The 21,253-nt window shown below is 34.5% G+C and overlaps 1 pseudogene; it reads right to left on the bottom strand.

Annotated features, from left to right (window-relative positions):
- Nucleotides 1-18,713: 18,713 nt before the first annotated feature.
- On the bottom strand, nt 18,714-19,354 carry LOC150055900 (ubiquitin-conjugating enzyme E2 E3 pseudogene; annotated as a pseudogene).
- Nucleotides 19,355-21,253: the final 1,899 nt, after the last annotated feature.

Here is a 21,253-nt window from a genome sequence, read left to right as displayed (position 1 = left end):
GGAATTAATTGAGTTTCTACTTAATAGTATCTTTGGCTTCATGTTTAAGTTCACTCTTCCCTCATTTACATCAATGTGGCGTTAGCAGTTCTGATCCAAAAATTTGGACTTGGCTGTTTTCTAAGAGTGAGGTGCTATTTAAATATAATTAGTGAATATGCTAGAAACAGCCTCAAGCACTAAAAGTCCAACATGTCATAAATGGCTACCATCAAAAAATATTCAACTAGGCTTTGAGTGTGATATGCTATTTTATAGGAAGGATACTGGAAAAGCAGAAATCATTTGGGTGACCTCCAAGACGGCATATTGCCTTTGCTTTCTTTTAACATCTAACAGAAGGAGTTTGAACATTTAGGAACTCTAAGATTACTTTATAGTGAATTTAACACCTTGGTAACATACTTCTTCTGTGTCACACTTTATCACTCTTGTACAACCTGCTTTCTTTAGATAATCAATTAGGTTGGCAATGGTAACAGATGTTAAACTTTGGAGTCAGTTCATCCTGAGTTCTGAAAGTGTCAGAAATATTCAATAATTTCCAGTAGCTCCTAAATTTGATAAAGAGCACAAGTGGAGTTTATTAAAATCATGACTCATTTTGAAAAGCTCCTCTGGTTCCTCGTTTTCTGAGGATAGTTTGTTTTTCTTGTTTTCCTTTGTAGGTATGTGGCTGACACAGACATTAAGATGGAAAAGAGAAGGTACAGACACCCAGAAAGTTCAAGGCTCAGGAAATAGTCACTATTACATTGAAGTGTGCTGCTTATTTATTCTGTTCAAAACTCTGACCTTGTGAGCAAATCCATTCCTTAGGGTTGCTAAACTATACTTAATTTCGAATTGCCATATATAGAAGAAAAAAACAGAATTCTGAATTATAATAGGTCACAACAATAGCATTTTGGTTTTGTCATTTGTGGGGCATGAACTGAGGGCTTGGGCTCTGCCTCTGAGATTTTTTGTTCATGGTTAGCTCTCTACCTCTTTACTCTTATGGACTTCCCTGCCTAGGCTGGCTTTGATCTGGGATCCTAAGACCTTTGCTCCCTGAGTCACTACGATTATAGGGATGAGCCAATACCATCTAGCTAACAGCAAATATATAGTTTTTAAACTTCACTCTGGTATCAATGGAAATACCTTTCAGGTTCTGTATCCCCTTTCTATCTGTATTCTTTAAAACAGATTAGAAGGAACATGTTATCAAAAATCTTTTATTATCTGAATTTTTTCAATGCTTTACTTTTCAGAAATATACTCGATTAAAAGGAAAAAAAAACAAACCTTCTAGAGATCATTCTACAATGACTTCCAAGAATTTACATTGTTTAAATTAAACAGGACCAGACCAGAACTTTTTGAAACAATGCAAGTTACATTTTACTTCTTTTGGCAATTGCTAGATGTGCTAGGATCATTGTGAAGAGTGTTCTAGGATCATTGTGAAGTGAGACAAAGAGAGAAAGGAAATTGGAGGAAAGAAGAATCTCATGTCTATCATGTGATACAATATTATTTTTTAAAAATTTGCTACATAAATGCCATTATGTAGCATTCCGTTCTTGTACAATTTTGTAGGTAAAAGGAACTCTCTTTCATAATCAATGTCCTGTAATTGATTTTTAAGTAGTGCAGGGTGAAGAGAGGTCAACAATAAAACAAGAAGAAAGTAAAAAATGCCGACACTGTGCGTGTGGAATCCTACCAGGAGAAAATATAGGTCTTCTTAATAGTATCAGGAGTTTAATCCTTGAGGCAGCATCAACTAACCCGGTAAGTCAAAACCCACAGCATTAAGATCAAGGGCATGCAGGAATGAATTACAGAATGCTAGGCTTCCAGTAATCCAGGCATTGGTCTTTGCTAACCCCTCTGTATCTTCTTATTGCCTTTGGCTTCTAAATGAGGACACAGACACCTGTTTCAGCAGCAGGTGGTATTTGTTTGTTACAGCTTTACCTGCTGGGTTTTAATCAGTCTCCAGCTGTAGGAGCCCGCTTAAGTAACAGTTTACAGTACCAGGTTCTTACAGAGTGGTATTTTCCACAGAAATTCAAAGTTTTATACAACATTTTCATCATACACAAACATCATATAAGCCAGCTTTTATTTCTTCATCCTTCTTCCCTTAACGTTTAGGTCTACTAATTAGTAAAACATTGCACATGAGGAGTTGAAAAGCTACACTCTTATTCTTTTGCCTTCAGGAAAGTCTCTGTTATGTGTTCGCATTACAAAACCCAGTTTCCTAGGAAGAGAATAGCCAGCCTATCTCTGCCTGTATTATTTCATTGTGTGCCTCTAAAGGACTGGTAATGCAACTTCTATTTTAGAAATAGAAAAAAATAAGAATTAAAAAAAAGAGTAGAAATAGAACTAAAAGATGAGAATCTACCTTCATTATGAAACTATGTAAGAATTTTTTAATAAATTCACCTTAAAAATCTGGGAATTGCTTTAAATAACATTTAGGTTACCGGAAGTGAGCTTTCTTCTTGATCATACTGCTGACTTCTAAATGTAGTTTGTTAAGTTTTAAGGAAAAGGAATTTTGTTTTCTGGTTTTATTGAAAAAATGTTAATCATTTGACATCTATGTAACATTTATGAAAGTGATGGATGGAACAACTAACATATCTTAGTTTCTCTTGAACATTATGACCATTGCATTGATCATTTTACCTTCAGCTTTTAACAGATGTCTTACCAAATAAGAACACCAAATCCATGTCAGAGAGTGCTTGTCTGGTGAGTAGAAGGTCTTGAATTCAAACCCCAATTCTACCCAGAAAATTAAAGGAATAATAGGACACAAATCAGAAGTGCACCTTTTGTTGTTGTCTTTGTTCTCATTTTCTCTTTTTAACAGGAATTGTAGGGCATTGAAACTATACTGTGTGGTATTTCAGTGTTGAATACAAAATCCCTCCTTCACTTTTCCCATCCACAATCCACCAACATTTTCTCTGTTTAAAAACAAAACAAAAACAAAACAAAAAACAGCCAAATCTTCCATATTCTAGGCTTGGAGGCTGAGCAGTGGATGTTGCAACAGAGTGATCTGCCCTTGAAGCACAAACGCAGCCATAGAAAAAACACAAACCATGGTCCAAGTGGCATAAACTCAGTTCTGCTTCTGCAGAACAGTCTGGGCCTCTTTGTGCCTCAGTTTGCCAATCTCTGGTTTATGTTGCTGAAACATACTGTATGTTCTGGCTCATTTCACATCTTTCTGCTCAAAAGTAACCATGATGCCATTTGTAGCATGGAAAACTTTAAAACTTTTCAATCTCTTTAAGATATATATATATATATATATATATATATATATATATATATATTGCCAGTCCTGGGCCTTGAACTCAGGGCCTGGGCACTGTCCTTGGGCTTTCTCAAGGCTAGAGCTCTACCACTTGAGCCACAGCACCATTTCTGGCTTTTTCTATATATGTAGTACTAAGGAATTGAATCCGGATATTCATGCATGCTAGGTAAGCATTCTACCACTAGGCTAAACTCCTAGCCCTGGTTAGTTCTTACATTTAAACTTCCCAGTACACTTCTGACATACAGATAATTGTTTTTAGGTAGGTATGTCTGAGAAAATTTCAGTGCAGAGAAATTATTTGATTAAGTTCATAGAGTTAAATAATGGGATTTTTTAAAAGAAGAGTCTACTATTTCTTCTCATGAACTCTTTTCAATCTTTCTCTAGTATTCAAACCAATGACTTGACTGTTAGATGTTTGCTTCTGTAACTGTCTTCTACTTTCAAAGTCAGATTTTCTCTACTTACGCTACAAAAATATTGATGTTTATTTGAAAGGAAAAATGGTTCTATATTCCAATTAGGAATGTTTGAAAAGTTGACTGCTAATTAGTCAAAAAACTTTTACCATGATATTATTGTCTGCAGTAACTGGGCTCTGGAACAGAACTGGAGTCCAAGTTCATCTTTAGCTGTGGTGTGAGAATAAATTGGATCAGCACAAAAAATTTGCTGTGTGGTAGCAACATAGAAACTTGGCTTTACTGCTGTGTGGTAGCAACATAGAAACTTGGCTTTACTTTAACATCCTGTTGGTTTGAGCTGTTCCAGGTTTCCCTCCTTATTTTTGCCATTATTCTTTTCCAAAGACATAGTAAAACACAACTGTTTGTTCTTCCCTCATTATATAAATGAGAGAGAGAGAGAGAGAGAGAGAGAGAGAGAGAGAGAGAGAGAGAGAGAGAGAGAGAGAGAGAGAGAGGGAGGGAGGGAGGGAGGGAGGGAGGGAGGGAGGGAGGGAGGGAGGGAGGGAGGGAGGGAGAGAGAGAGAGAGAGAGAGAGAGGGAATTTTGAACTTTTTGTCTTTGGGTTTTATACCTGAATGGGGCTAACATAAGGTATAAAAGAGAAGATTATCACTGTTCTATTATTATTTAGCAAAATGAAACATTATAGCCGTTGTTATCAAAGACTTGGCCATTTATAGACATCATCTTCCTTTCACTATTGTGCTATCTCCTGGGAGCATGTAGTTGTCACTACTTAGCTGTCATGGCAAAGAAAGATTATTAAGAACTTATCTGACCAGGGTCTCTCTTATTTGGGCCATCTGTCTCTTTGTACTTTCTTGAAGGAATACATAAAAAGAATTTTTCCTCCTTATTTCTCCCATTTAATGTTTTATGAGGTTGTGTGTTAAGTCACATTTTACGAATTTGAACAAGCAGAGACCTTGCCACTTTGAACATTTTTTTTCCTTTTCCTTTTGTGCTTGCACCTTTCAGTTGGAGAAACTACATATATTTTTCCCTATAATAATATTACAGGAAAGGCTATCTTAAGCTAGCTACTCTCAAGGCCAAATTTTGCTCTCCCTTTATTGTTCTTACTTCAGAGATAGGATCTCAGGATTAATGTACGCAGAAGCCTAACCTGTCAGGTAGAGATTCTCACTGGAAATTAAACGACTTTCATCCACTCCGAAGATGAACTACTGCAACCATGAAGATATGAGGTATCTCGACTGCTTGATAATAAATGGAAGGAGGAATATGAGCCAGGAAAGGGTATTCTTAATAAACTGAAGAACAGTCTTAACTTTTCTGTATCAATAAGACTTCAAAATTTCCCCTTTAAATATATCTCTAGTTAAAATAGAAGCATTTTATTTTATTTAAAAAGAAAAATGTGCTTACATTATTTAGTGGAAAGTCCATCTGTATTTCTAATATGTGATATAACAATTCCTAATGATGGCTCCTGCTATTGAAGATATCCCTGATAGAAGAAACACAGTAATGTCAGATTATATTGCTAATTACACACCAGCTTCTCAATATGAAGGCTACATGGAATTTTCAATATGGTCCATTGTGGTATTCAGAAAGAAATGTAACTTTGAAATCGATAAGACATGCAAAAAATGTCCATTTGGAATCCACTTTTGCTTTTAACTTGTAATTATTAATTTTGTATTTGGACACTGGAAAGTATTCGAAATATTGGAGAAAATAGGACAGATATAATTTATTTCTCAAGAAGTTGGATTATAAGACAACGGTACCTTGAGAATAAATGTAGGGTATCTTGTTGCTTTGTTTTGTTTTGTGTTAAGCAATCCAAGACAGAAGTTTCAATGACTAATTGCTACTTAGCTCTCATTGTTGTACAGTTTTGATCACAGCTAATGTAGCTCCTAGTAGAGGCTTCATCCCAGTTGTGCCTCTTATACTAACCATGGAGTGACAAACAGATGATATGAGAGAAAGTTAAAGCCAATAACATCTTGCTATTGAGTACTGGAGTGATTTTCATTGGCTCCCTACAGGTCTTCTCATTCTAAATCTCCTCATTCCTTTATGGTTCCTCCTTCTGAGGTCACATTTTTTAATCTGAAATTAAGTCTTTCTTTCCTTAAGAAATGCCATCATTTTCCCCTACATTTAAACACAACCTACACGCCAGCAACTCCATATTATACATTTTTAGACCAGACATTTCCTTTGAGCTCCAGACACTTATTTACAACAGCTTGCTTGACAAATCCACTTGAATAAATCCTAAGTATTTACTCAAAGTTTGCCTATTTAAAACAGAAGTTACGGATTTTTTTCCCCCAGTCTAATTCTGGCCTAGCATTTTCATAATAAGACATACCATCCTGTGAAACTATTCCAAAAGACAAAAATCTAGACAGAATTCCTCTCCATTCCTGTCTAAATCATTCTATGGACAAGAAACATTTCAAGCAATTGATTTAGCACTTTCTCTTTGTCCAACCAAATCTACTCTTTGCCTAACAGCATACATTCTATTTTTAAATTGCAAGTTGGAATATATTATTTCAAGCTTAAAATTTTTCAAGAGCTTGCTTCACTGTGTAGTATAAAATCAAAACTCGATGTCATAGCTAAGGAAGTCTGCCAGTCTCTCTCTAGACTGTTCTCTAATCTTATGGAACTCTGCATTTTAAAGTATTTCCCTGAACTAAAATGAGTTTATTTCACTGTTTTAAAATACAGGATTCTTTCAACCTCATCTTTTCCTATGTGCTGCTCTAGTGTGAATGACCTGACTCAGTTCATGAAAAATTATTCTTCCTCATGACATAAGGATGTGTCTTTCCTAGAAAAAGAAATTAAACTAGATTCAAAAATTCTTAATCCTATAAAGCAAAACCACTATCTCATATGTTTGAAATGTATTTTCAGTTATTGTCTTTTTATTTGACTTGATATTGTATTATAGCAACAGGCTTGTTATTCATATTTCTTATTAGTGATATTTGGAACAGAGATTAATTAATTAATAGATAATCATATGTCATTTTAGAGTCCACGATTACTCATTAGGAAAAGAAAAAGCATTAACATTATATTATGATTATTATATTTAGGAACTTTAAAGAAGCACATGATATGATGATTGTATTCAGTGAACACATGTTATGTTGAATGTCACTTCATGGGAGCAAAACAAGAAATATTTTAGTGCCTTTCCATAATAAAACTCACATACATAATATTTATCAATGAAAGGAAATAACACAAAGGACAAACTAAAGAAAACAGTAGCATTTAGAAGTAATGTAAACAGTCTTGAGGTATATTTATACAACTGCTGTGCTCATACAGGTTATAGAATTAATCCATTCAGTTGCATATTCATTTTCCAATTAACTGATACAAACAATTCAAGTACTGCCTAGTAGTTTATTGCTGCAGGTCAAAATGTCTCAGTGGATGTGTAATTCTAAAAATGGCTTTGCAATTACGGTAGTTTTATTTATCCACAGGCACTTAAAGCATCAAGCAGCTTCTAATTGCTAATGGAGAAGACCTAGCTTTTCCTAGCTTATCTACCTCCCTGACCTACATGTAGAACACAAGATGTCATTTCTGACAAGAAGAACAAAGCTGAACTCAAATAATATCTGAGAAAAAATGTCTAAGATCTACTCATAAGGACTAACATTGCATTAAAGGACATAATTCTTTGGGGAGATTTTCATAAAATAACACAATTTCTAATCAAGTCTCATGAAAACCAGCAGATGTGAGATGTAATGCCTAGTAGAATGGGGTTCCTTATCACATATTGGCTGTGATGTCCTAAAATTAGAATAACTAGTAGAAGCAACAGTGACCCAACAGATAATTACTGTTAATGACATAACCTATTTAAACAAAGACAAGGGGAATTTTACCAAGCATAGGAAATAAAGACATAGATTAAGGCAGCATGTTAAAATTCTTTTGCAAATTGGTAATTAGCAGATAAAAATAGCAAATAAGCTTGCACCCACTGTCTCTAGTTAAGAGAGTAAGTTATTATTGGAATCCAGATGGATTTATACTAGACTCTGTAAAGCCAGGTAAGTAAAGCAGAGGTTGTAGAGTTCAGGCAAAAAAAAATAATAAAATCAGAAGAATGATTTTACTTGCTGTTTACTTTAATTATATTTGTAGAGTTAATGATACAACAAATTTTCCCTTGAAATAAAGAGAACAGTAAAACAAAGTTATTTTCTTTTTCTAATAAATGTTTCACGGTAATACAAATGTGAAAAAAATCTTATCTAAAAGCGTTCTTATTAATCTTTTGTGTGAAAAACTACTGCACCTTACAATTTTAGTCCTTAAACTGTACTAAAGAGATGTACAAAGAAGAGTTTGCTTTTTGTTTCTTAGATATAGTTTGCTTTGCTGTTAGCGACAGTTTTTCTTTCATACTTTTCACTTTTTTCTTTTACAGTCTTCATATGACTAAGACTATGAAACTATCTTTATTTATAAAACACAATATTGCAATATGTAATAAAAGTGTTTTTCATGTGGAAATTTTTCATCTACTCCTTTCATTTGCTGACTTATATTTTATAGATATAACAATTCCTCTCTTTTTATTGGCATATAAATGCATTCTGCAATCAATTTAATCTTTCAATAAATATCTGTCATATGTAAATAATATTTACACAATTTTCACAAAGTTTATATTGAAGATGAGGATAGGATGAGGTAGAGCATGAAAGAATGTTTAATAAAGCTTAGTAGGGAAATCATTGGAAGAGAAGCTTAACATCAAATGATTTGTAAAGTTCCAAACACTACCGTTTTTTATTCTGAGATTATTTTTAACAGCAATGTAACTCTGTCTATAAGTGTGAAATATATTAAACACCATAAAATATTTTTTCTGATAATTTAGATTTTTACACATCAACACCCTTAAAGTTGTAGATTTTCTGGATAACTTAAGCAATTGTTTGTGGATGTATAGCAATAAGTTAATATGTTTGAAACTCATTTGTGAAATAATCAGTTTACAGCAAAATTCAAATTGTTGGGGTTTGGGGAGGGATATTATGTTTAACATAACATGCCAGAGTAATATCTTCTGTCTTTACCTGATTTGCTGATGTGGAAAATGTTTTTTTTTTTCAAATGGGAAATATGTCTAATTTTATATGTAAAGCCAAATCCACAGTGCAGACAGTGACAAATAAAAGTTACATTACTTGCAGTGCACTGTGATTGGGAGGCTTACAATTATTTGAGCCAATTGCCACAACTGATATTTAAATGGAAAGGGAGACTGGTCTGTCAATAAAAAGTAAAACGATACTCAGTAGTCCTGAACAGTTTCCTAGCTCAGTAGACTGATACAAAATTATTAAGTATCAAATATTTTAATTGATATCTTAATCTTTCCAAACAGATCATTTATTCTACAGGCAATTTTCTATTTTGGGACAGTTTCCAGATAAAAAACCCAACGTAGAAAAAAGAAAAAAAAAGACACATGAAAAGGTGAAAGCATTTTGTCTAGGAATGAGAATGCACACAGATACGTGTATATTCTGCGACCTATTTCACTAACTCTATGACTTTTTCTAACTGACCTAGCTGTAGTTCCGGCTACTTTGAGTTTACCTTCCTTTACCCATCATCACAGAGAGCACTTAATGGATGAAATAAGTATGATATGTATAAAGAAGTTGTACAAGAATAGTTTATAGAACCAGAAAATTAGTCGGCAAATAGAGGTCTGCAATTTTTTAAAAAAAATGTGGTTTAAAAATTAGTCATAGAAGCTGGTTGCGGTAGCTCATGCCTGTTATTCTAGCTACTCAGGAGACTGAGATCTGAGAATCGCTGTTCAAAGTCACCTCTGGCATGAAAGTCTGAGACTCTTATGTCTAATTAACCACTAGAATACAGGAAGAAGCACTGTGACTCAAAGGGTAGGGTAGCCTTCCACTGATGAACTCAGAGACAACACCCAGGCCCAGAGTTCAAGTTCCATGATCGACAAAAAATTAATCCCATAGAGGTTTAGAACTGTAGGAACTTGGCAGTTATTCTTTCATATTATTGAGAAGCCATCTTTTGGCACAGAAGACAAGTTGGTTCTATACTCAGAGTTTTCATTCCATTTTACTTTGGCTCACTGTACGTTAATCTTGGAGTCAGTTTTCATTGTGCATTAAAAATTCTTTGAGCTTTTTTTTGGGGGGGGGGCGTTATGGGGTTTGAATTTTGAGCCTGGGTGCTGTCCCGGAGCTCTTCAGCTTAAGGCTACCATTGTATCCATTGAGACACAGCGCAACTTCTGGTTTTCTGGTGGTTAATAAGAGTCTCACAGACTTCAGTGACCCGGCTGGCTCTTTGAACCACAATCCTCAGATCTCAGAATCTTGAGTAGCTAGGATTACAGGCGAGTGCCACTATGCTCATCTTCTTTGAGCTTTTCTATTTTACTTTTTGTTGAAGATTCCTTCTTAATTCAAGTTTACATTAACTTTTTTTTCCTGCCCACTCACCTCATACCAATTTAAACTTGTGATGAACAATAACAACAGCGACAGAAACCAAACTAAAATAATAGACGAGGTGAAATTTCTTGTTCTTACTCTAATATCATTTCCATAAACAGTCAAGTTACAAAAACTAGGATTCCCCCTCTATGGCCACACCCACATTACAAACATAGTAATCACTATTTGAAGTAATGCTCTCATCTTGGGGGTGAAGGGGTGATTCTTAGCTTGTTTAGTTACTGTGTCATTTTTACAGTTTTGTCTATTGTCCTTTTTCCTTGTTTCCAGTTTTAGGAGTAATTCCCCTGATTTTTGGCACTCTTCGCTGGTGTGTAAAGGCATTTTCTTCTCTTTATGCAAGAACTATATTACTAGTGTAGTAATTACCTCCTGAAGATGCCCAGTCTCAAAATCCCAGAACTGGACCATTCTATGTTATAATGGAGGAGTACAATTTTCTGATTTTGCCTACTTGGGCTATCATTACAAAATGTCCAGGACTAGGTAACTTCCACAATAAAGTTTACTTTTCTGCTTTTCTGAGGGCTAAGAAGGCCAAGATAAATTTGCAAGCAGGTATAATTTTTTTTTCTTGATGATGCTCTCTGATTTTCAGATAGGGACATTCACATGGTGTCCTCACATGGGTTTTCTTTGTGCATGGTTGTCTCTAGCAAGGACTCTTCCATCCCTTGATATTGGACTAGGACTGACATTGAAAAATACATCTAACCTTAATTTCCTCTGAGAAAATCATTATCTCTAAGTAAAATCATGTTGGGGACAAAGGAGTCAATATAAAATGGGAAGTGAATGTGATTCTATCCAAGATATGTATTAATAAAGTAACTTTTAGATTGAGAGATGACCCCAGAATATCAGGCATAGTTCTGATATAATCTAAAGTAAGAACAAGGGTCTTTCAGTGTAGAAGAGGGAAGCAGATCAATCAGGTTATGTGAGGACTCTGGACAATGTTACTTGGCATTTTTGACTATTGAAAGTCCAAGGATAGCTCCTTAGTTTTGGAAAAGGCAAGCAAATCAGCCTTCCCCTAGAGTCACAAAGAATGAATATGATGTCTTAGTTCTGTTAAAAACACCTCAGACTTCCCAACAGGACAAGTTACACAGTAAGTTTCCATTGTTTTAGTCCAGTACATGTTTGACAATTTGCTACTGGAGCAGCCATTAGAAGCAATCCAGATACTATTTTTTATTCTTTTTTATTGTAATTGATAGAAGGGCTGCATTATATTCACCAGATAAAAGGAGCATTACTTCATGTACACTGATACCTCTTCTCATGTTCTTGTACCCATTTTCCTCCCCCAACCCCATCCCCTCATCTGGGTTTCCCTTTCCCTATTCTATTTCATATATACAAATATACAATATATAAGATAACAAGGTAAGGTACTGTAACAATATGAGAATAACCAAGAAACAACAAATGAGATGAGAAATAACCTAGTACATTGAGAACAAAAATCACACATTATAAGGCTCTTGTTTCCATATCCTGGCACCTTTTCTCATTACCCACACATTTCTATAGGCCTGCACACTGACGATCACCATCAAATTGGTTTTCCTTCAATGTTAAAATATTTTTGAAATATGTACTAAATCCCTGGAGAACTTTAGACACCCAACCTAAAGCATTGGTCAAAACCCATTTTGTTTTTCATTCCATGAAATCTAAGGGGAGAAAGTGATAATTTGCAAATCAGATAATGTGCAGATAGCTTGGATTTGAGATATCAGGGAAACTTTCAGGAAATTGCATTTTATGAACCCTAAAAGAGCAAATTAAAATAACTTCAGTGACGCCAAAAATAGAGAGGGTGCAGTGCAGAGACTGTACAAGATGAGAGAATGTGAGGAAGATCCAGTTTTGTAAGATTTTACTATTTAAAGGCATAAAGGTGAGAAGAGTAGTAAAGCTAATTTAATTTGAATTCCTTTCACATAATTGTAGATTTGTTTTTTTTTATCTGTGGTTTAAAACATCAATCACTTCAGACTTTATTGAAGCCTAAATTTTCAATTCACAGGGAACCATATCTAAGACTGAACCCCATTGATTAACAGAATGATCTTTAAGAATGTTTTAGGAAATCTCTAAATAGCATGATTGTTTTGTTTTTAAGTGAAAGCACTGAGGTTTTAACCTTGGCAAACGAAGTATTCTGACATCTAAAAATGTACAACTTAATTTTCCTAGATTGACTTTTCTCTTTTTATTGACTTCCTCAGATAATCTGCTACCTACTGAAGGAATCAATTGAGAATTTATACACACCCGCTTATAATAATGCATCACTAAATGTCTGCATCCAATCAGCACAAATGTCTGAGTACCAGTTATATACATAGCATTATGGTAGGCACTGGTGCTCAGAATCTATCTGGGAAAATAAATTGAAAATTATTCATTACTGTTTGATATATCAACATTTTGTTTAAAAAGTCTTAATTAGTGGAATGCATTTGAAAGATAGGGAATGACAAACTTAGAGAAACACAACAAATATTTATAAAAATCCTTCAAACTAAACTCCAGTCTCTTCTTTGCCTGTCAAAACAGAAATGCCTCTTTTGGAAACAGGAACCAGAAGATTCTTCCTGGTTCCTGGGTCCCATTATATCTACCTCCAGCCACCAAAAGTATGCCATTTAAGAGCACATATTTACCACACTTTTGTACTGAAATAAGTTCACACATTAAACATTTCACATTAACTCAAATCAGTTCACAGTTTTAGTAATTTATAATAGCGTTAAAGCATTAGTTTGATTAAAGCACAAAAAAGTAGAGTTTCATTCTTCCTAGATAGAATACTAAAGATTTAACAAAAATTAATTTCAACATAACAGGATGAGAGAGAAGGAGAGAGTAAGGAGAGACATTTCCTGTTTCCTATTCATGAAAAAAGTATAATACTGTACTTTAGTTTTACTTTACAAGTTTGCATATATTTGTAATACAAAAGTGATTCATTGTAATACTTACATATATGGACATAGTCTACTTTGATAAAAATCACTTCTTCCACTACATTTTAATCTTTGGTCCCTTGATCCACTTGGCATGTTACAAATAGATGACTGCATAGAAGAGGAAGACAATATAAACATGTCTTGCTTGTTTAAAACAGTGATGAGGCCTATTTATATCAAATCAATAATATATAATTTGAGAAATACTATTAAGAAAACATCACTTTTGTTGGCCTATGATATAAATTAGTTTATGCTTTAACAAAATGGAAACAATTTGGAAGAAGTTAAATTTCCCTGTTTCATGCCACTCCAGTTTCTTATGGAACAAGAAATATTTCTCAGATTATCTCTTCTCTGTTCTAAGAAGATCTTTTCTTCAAATTGCTTTACATGAGTAAGAGAGTAATTACAGAGATATTGGGAAACCTGTTAAGTCTGATCCTTCTGTATTACAGAAGTGGAATTAGAGTTGGCATGGTTTTGGGGGGGGGGGAGAGGAATCATTCAAGTGGGAAAATAAAACTTGTCCAGGAAGTCAACAAAATCATGCTAATTGGCCAAATGCCCTTGAAAAAGTCATTAAGTTTCAATTTTCTTGTCTGAGGATCATAATGAGACATTAAAAGAGAAAAGACAACAGTCAACTATCAAACTGTTAACAGTTAAACTTAAAAGATAGGAACACTATGATGACATTACTTGTTATCTCTATGTCATATATAGTAATGAAAATTAGGAGATTAAATTTGCAATAATGTTACCCAGTAGTATTTCAGGTCTCAGTACATGTATGCACAGATGTGCACACACATACACATACTACATATACATATATGTTAGAAATCTATTTTTGATCCAAATTTCCAGTGTCCAAAGAATATGTAATTTTGATTTGCTTTGACATTTATTTTTTTGTCTGACTAATAACTTTCCTTAATATGGAGTTCTAAGCATTGCACATGAATAATTCAGGTTTATATTTTGCCCAGAATAGTGTGCAGTATTAGCTAATATCTTTTTACTGAGTTCCATACATCTCGAGTAACCTTTCATATCAAGAAAACCCATTTCTTAATCTCTTATTATTTTATTCATTTATCAGAAACAACTTATTGTCTTCAACACAAGATATTATTTAAAATTACATGATTTTAGTAATAGGAAAGTAATTTTAGAGTAATTAATTTGAATCTAGTAAATTGTAAAAATTGTTTTACTTCATTTTCCTATTATAAAATTGTGTTGATAAATACTAGATAAGTATCATCCACTTTAAAATGAAATCACTTCCTTTTTGTGTCACATTTTAGTCTAAAAGAATTCATTCCATTTCACTAATTTCCTATTACTTAAATTTTGTAATCCATTTTATTTCTTGCAAAAAGGTATCTGATAAGGGAAGTTTCAGTAATTAATCTGATTGTGCATATTATGTATAGGTTGAAAATTCATGTTTTCTAATAAGATAGGCTACCACTGCTATCTTAAATTTCCAGGATGGCTAGAAATACGTAAATGGAAGGACTTGGAAAAATTTATATTGAGCAAAATAACCAAGACCCAAAGATACATAAGCTGCATGATTTCACTCATTTGTAATTATTAGACTATATCAGGCTGGGAGATTAGCCTAGTTTTAAGTGCCTGCCTAGTATGCACAAAGCCCAGGGTTCAATTTCTTGGTACCACATACATAGAATAAGCCAGAAGTGGTGCTCAAGTGGTAGAACGCTAGCCTTGAGAAAACCTAAAGACAATGACCAGGACCTGAGTTCACGTCCTAGTACTGGCAAGAAAAATATGTCTATAAATCTATAAGTTTATCCAATGGATAGTAAAAGACAAACACTTATACTTGAATATGATTAATTAAATAGCACTCTAATCATTTCACAATAATAACAAAGAAGGATAATCTTAGGAGAGGTCACAAGGGCTCATTAGCTATGTGAATATAACCAGATAAAAAGATGCTTATCAAAACCCCAAGAAAGGGAAACAAGAGGGTTTTTTTTCTTTTTTTTGTTACTGTTTTCAATCATTTCTTTTTTTTTTTTTTTACCTTTCTTTTATTTCCTTTGAGTAGTCCCTGTGGTCACTCTTTCTGTTTTGTTAACACTTTGTCCTCTTTATAAGGTTATCTGATTGGGGAAGGAGAGGGGAATCACAGAAGTGGTAGGACAAAGGATGAACCAATGCAAGTCAGTGGACACTACGTTAGAATTAAAGCCAGGTGCAGTGACTCACACCTGCAATCCCAGATACTCTGAGAGGATCACAGTTCAAAGCTAGTCTGAACACTAAAGTTCATGAGATTCTTATCTTCGATTAACCACCAAAAACTGAAAGTGGTGCTGTGGCCTTGAGCACCCAGGCCCAGAGTTCAAGCTCCACAACCTACAAAACACAAAAACAGAAACAAAAACAACTTTACAACTTGGGCTGCAGGGAGAGGAGAGTCAAGGAGGAACATGTGGAAGAATATAAAGGAAGGAGAAACATTGTTCAGCATGAAATGTACTCCTTACCTTTCTCATATAACTGTAACCGCTCTGTACATCACCTTTACAAAAATTTAAATTAAAAAAGTGCACAGAATTTCCTGCATAATAAAACACAAAACAAAACACCAGAAAGTTATTATCCCAATTCTGGAAACGGAAAATGTGAGATGTCTTGTTAGCAGTATCAACTTCACTTTGAGAGGAACCAGTTTTGGAGGTAGATTTCCCTAAGTCTTTGTATAGTCCACCAACCATAGTGTGTCTATGTCAGCATCTCTAGTCACATGTGATTAAGCCACACTCTAATGACCCCATTTGTGCTCAATTATTTAGGAGGCTCTGTTTACAAATGCAGCTATATTCTGGGTTACCCAAGATTAATACATAGATATAGGCATGTTGGGAAGATACACCTCAGCTCTGAAAGGAAGTAACATTTTTTTTCTTTAAAACACCTGCCTTTCTAATGTTTTTATAACTTGTAAACCATGGTACTTTAAACTCGTGTTATTTGATTTTTTTTTAAAGCAAGAAGGTGTGATTATTTTTCTGTGTTAAACCCGAAGCTTGCATTGTTGACCAGCTTTCTTACCCATAAATCTTTAATGGCAAAATAAATAATGTGAAAAATGAATCTTTCCTTTTCATAGGCAATTCATCACTTCATTTGCAAATATTTTGTACTTAATGTAGACCTGTTGGTCCATACTACATTTCTCTTAGTAATCTGTTTTTCTCTCTAACACAGACAGATTTTTTCCATGTGTATAAACCCAGTGATATTTATTCTTCCAGGTGTTTCTGAAACAATGCTCAAACTATAATATTTCTTTTGGAAAGTTTCAAGCCAAGCCAATATGTAGATAAATATAATTCTTGTATTTTAAAATTTCAATTTTTTGAAATTTGTTTCCAAGAACATGCATTTAACCCTTCCATATTGGCTTTAAAACTTTATACATGAAATTCTGAATTGGAACCATATCCCTTCTTGAATATGTGTTTGTTAAACATCACATTTGAAATATGATGTAAAAATCAATGTTAATAAAATCTTTAAAAAACTGTTAATATTCACAGAGCTGTTTCAATCATTGAATACCATGAAGTTAAGAGATATGTAAATAAAAATCCAATATATATATATTCCTCCATAGCTCCATCTGCCACTCTGAGTAAATTCAATCGGCTACTGGGTTCTGAGAACCCTCCACTTGACACACTTTCCAACTCAATATAGTCAAGAAGAATTTGACAATTTTAACTTTACATTAATATTAGGTTTTCCTTATGATTTAGCAATTTAGAATAGTAGTCTGAGGAAAAAGTTATATATTCAAAGTAAGAGTATTTACCAACAGAATTTATTATGTGAGGCAAGACAGTATAACTAAGTTCTGATAGTATAATGAGTTTTAACATTGTTTCTGTTCTCCAAGTTGTATGTAAATGTAGATATAAACACTGTGTAATGTTCCCTTATTTAAAAAATGTAGATCATATTACTTCCTTACTGTTAGGTCCCCCTGGAAGAAATGACTTCTTCCCTTGGCTCTCTCCCCCTGCACCCTGAAAATCCCCGCCCAGCATCTGTAACCCTGGTAACTGGCATGCCTTGGGGCAGTGGGAAGTCCCCCACTCTGAAGTATTTCCCCATCCCCTGAGATCACATCCACTTCTGCTGTGGCTATACCCCTCCCTCTACATAATCTCTCGCTTCCTGCCATAAGCTCTCCTGCTTGCCTGACTCCATATTGGGCAACAGGAGTCTTCTCTTTCCTCATTCAATAAACCCTCTTCTCCTGAACTGCGTGGAGTTTCCTTTCAGCAGACCTTACATTTACATTCACCAAAAGGACTTTATTAAACAAATTAAAACATGTATAAAAATAACATAAAAAATAAAAGTATTAGATGTGATTATTATTGTTTTGCAAGATGATGGGTATTGGGTTTTGACTTCTACAAGTACAGGGCCTTGCTAACTTGATGCTAGTCTATGAGTCATACTTCTAGCTTTGTTTCTTTTTACTGATTACATTTAGGATAAAATCTCACTTTCCACCTGCATACCTGATCTATGATCCACCTATTTCGGTATTTCTGTTATTGCCTAGAATCACAACCGTATACCATGATTTCAGGATTCCTTTTACAGGGACCACTCTTGGAATTTTCTATGTCCACAGGCCTAAGATTGTGACTCCCCACTCTCATCTTCCTGTGTAACTGATGCATGTGTACCACTAAAAATATCACAAACAGCAGTGGATTGGGAAAGTGTTTTGTGAAGCTTTCTCTCTCAGCTGAGGTCAAATCATAATCCTCCCACTCTAGCCTTCCAAGACTCTAGCAGTACATGCTTGAGCCGTGGGTTTCCAGCCTAGTACTGATTATTAAAAATACTGTAGTCATAAAATCAAATCCAGCTGTATTCTCTTTTCTTATTAGTTGTGTTTATAAATATCACACTAGTCTCAAAGGGTTAGTGTTAAAGAGTAGAGAGTACTCTTTTTCTACATACACACAAATACATGAAGAAATATTGCATCAAGAATGTTTTCTCCCCAATGTTTTCCATTTAATAGTTGTTTCATTTGTACTAGTCCTTAGTAGTCCATCTTCATATCCACAACTGTATTTCATCAACAATCATCTTACTTTTGGACAAGACTGCTTGAAACAATACAGGAGAAAACTATGCCTCTAAGGTCAGGTTGATTGTGTCTGAAATTATACACAAGTGCTCTCTGAGCTCCAAAAGATAAAAGCAGAGAGTAGAATTGGTGAAACATACACACAGAAGTCTATATTGTAAAAGCTAGAAAGATTTGCAGCACAGCGAGAAGAAGCCTTCTGCTCCTTTACACTGCATACACATTAGTGAATTACATTGCATATCTCTTGGTCCACTGTCTGGCTATCCTGTCATGTTCTGCTCTGTTGGTCAAATACTGAGTGGCTATGCTTCCAACAAGAGGATCCACAGGGTTGCAATCTGTCAAAAGAGAACAAACAGACAGTAAAACCTTTGATATAGTCAACACAGGACTCCTGCTGTCTTTAAGGATGTCAAGATGAATGATTCCCTGATTGTTGATGTTGCAGTGGCAGATTTTGGTGGCTTAAATAGATAATATGATGAAAACATGACATCCATAAAAAGAGTAGCACCTTTATATACAGAGCCTATTGGACCAAGTATACTTGATATCCATTCATACATATTATCTTTTTTTTAGGCCCAGGACTGCAGTTAGAAGGAGGACTAAGGGATATTTTGGCCAGGTCCTTCTGAAAACTTTTAACACTAGTGAATAACTTAACAGTGAGCTTGATAGAGAGTTTGGTGCTTTTCTTCTTCTAGGGGGCAGAGTTTACTTTCTTCCTGTTCTTCAGGCTGTGGAGCATCTGGGTTTTGCTGGTCGGTACCTGAACTGCCACTGCTAGTATTGGGGTTTTCATATGACTTGTCTATTACTGGACAGTCTGGTGAACTGATCACTTGAAAAATCTCATGCCCAATCATTCTGCCTTCTTACGTCCCTTCTCAAGTATGTTTTCTTACAAACCAACATTTTCTGTTTTCTATAAATTTGTTTCTCAGAGACAAAAATCCCAATAATTTATGTGCATAATAGTCATGTTTAGAAAATACACTAAGAACAAATGAAAAAAATCTCACAAAAAACTGGAAAGAACTGAAGTCAAAAGAGAAGAAAAACATACGAGAAAAAGGAAACACACAGTGAACATTTACTGTTTTAAAAGTATATATAAATACATTTTTTAGAGAAGAAAGAATTCATCTTATTTTCATTTTTTTTGTCTAGCAAATTTCCCAGAATTGTTCCAGGAGGAAGGGCCAAAAGAACATTTAGTGTGATTTTTTTATCTGATGTTACACAAAGTCACATGCATCTGTATTCTTATATCCTATGGTCCTGAACTTGGGCACAATGGCACCATCCATCAGCAAGAAAAGATGGGAGTTGTAACCCTGTGTGCCTATTGCTTAAAGGTAAGCAGTGGAATGTGGTGAACTGAGATACATGGTTTATCTTTGACACATATTATTGCTGACATAATAAGAAGGATCAAAATTAGAAGTGCAGAGTTACAAGACTTTCTGGAGTAAAGGTTCTGGATAGGTTGTGGTTTGTTGCAGTCTTTTTTATTTTTGACAGTTTTTTTAATTAAAGAATTTATTAACATTGATTTTTACATCATATTTCAAATGACGTGTTTAACAAACAAGTATTCAAGAAGGGAATCTCTATATACAATCACTGGCACTTAGATTTTAGAAAATAATCAAAATTAGGCTGAGGATTTGTATATCATAGATACATAATAATCCATGTAATAAAATGTTATGTCTATAGAGTCATAAGTTTTTATGTCTATGTAGTTGTGTTTATATTTCCAGTACTATGTCCATAGCATTGGGTATGCAACTTTTGAATCCTCGCTCTTGTACTGTTTGGATCTAATAGCCACATATTAAGGATACCATGTGCCTTTTGTTCCATTGGTATTGACTTAACATGATTTGTTCTCAATTTATCCATTTCCCTGCAAATGCCATTATTTTATCTTGTCTGTTGGCTATGTAGAATTCAATTGTATATCTATATCTATCTATCTATCTCTCTCTCTATATATATACCACATTTTTTTGTATCTGTTCATCTGTAGTCAGGCTTCTGGATTATTTCCATTGCCTGGCTATTGTGAATAGTTCAGAGATAAACATAGCTGAACAGGGTTTCTTATCATATCTTGGGTTATGATGTTCAGGGTAGATGACCAGAAGTGGTATGGAGGGACAATAGGGAAGGTCAATTTTCAGTTTTTTAGAAACTTCCACACTGCTTTCCAGAGTGGCTGAACTAGCTTACAATCCAACCAGCAGTGCAGTAGGGTTCCTTTTTCCCCACAACCCTGCCAGCAACTGTCATTGTCTGAGTTCAAAATCTTGACCATTCTTGTTGGGGTAAGGTGGTATCTTAGGGTTATTTTTATTTACATTTCCTTTGTGACCATGGATGATGAGCATTTTCTCATATGCTTTACTGCCATTTTAATCTCATCTTTTGATAAGTCTCTCTTTAGTTCTCTTGCCCATTTAGTGAATGGTTTGTTGGGTTTGGGGGGGATTTGTTTCTTGAGTTCCCTGTAGACACTGGATATTAAGCATTTGTCAGATGTATTTTTGGTAAATATCTTTTCCCAGTTGGTTGGCTATCTCTTTACTTTTGTGGCTATGCTTTTATCTGTGCAGAAACTTTTTATTTTTAGGTAGTTCCATTTATCAAGTCTCTCTCCAATCTGTTGTGACCCTGGATTCTGTTCAGGAATCTTTTGCTTGTGCCTATGAGTTCCAGTGTCTCTCCTGCTGTATCATGTAGAGCTTCATGGTTTCTGG

The sequence above is a fragment of the Megascapheus bottae genome, chromosome 13, assembly GCF_031878675.1.
Source record: "Megascapheus bottae isolate mThoBot1 chromosome 13, mThoBot2.hap1, whole genome shotgun sequence".
NCBI classification, from domain to species: domain Eukaryota; kingdom Metazoa; phylum Chordata; class Mammalia; order Rodentia; family Geomyidae; genus Megascapheus; species Megascapheus bottae.
This window is presented reverse-complemented; position numbering and strand designations above follow the sequence as displayed.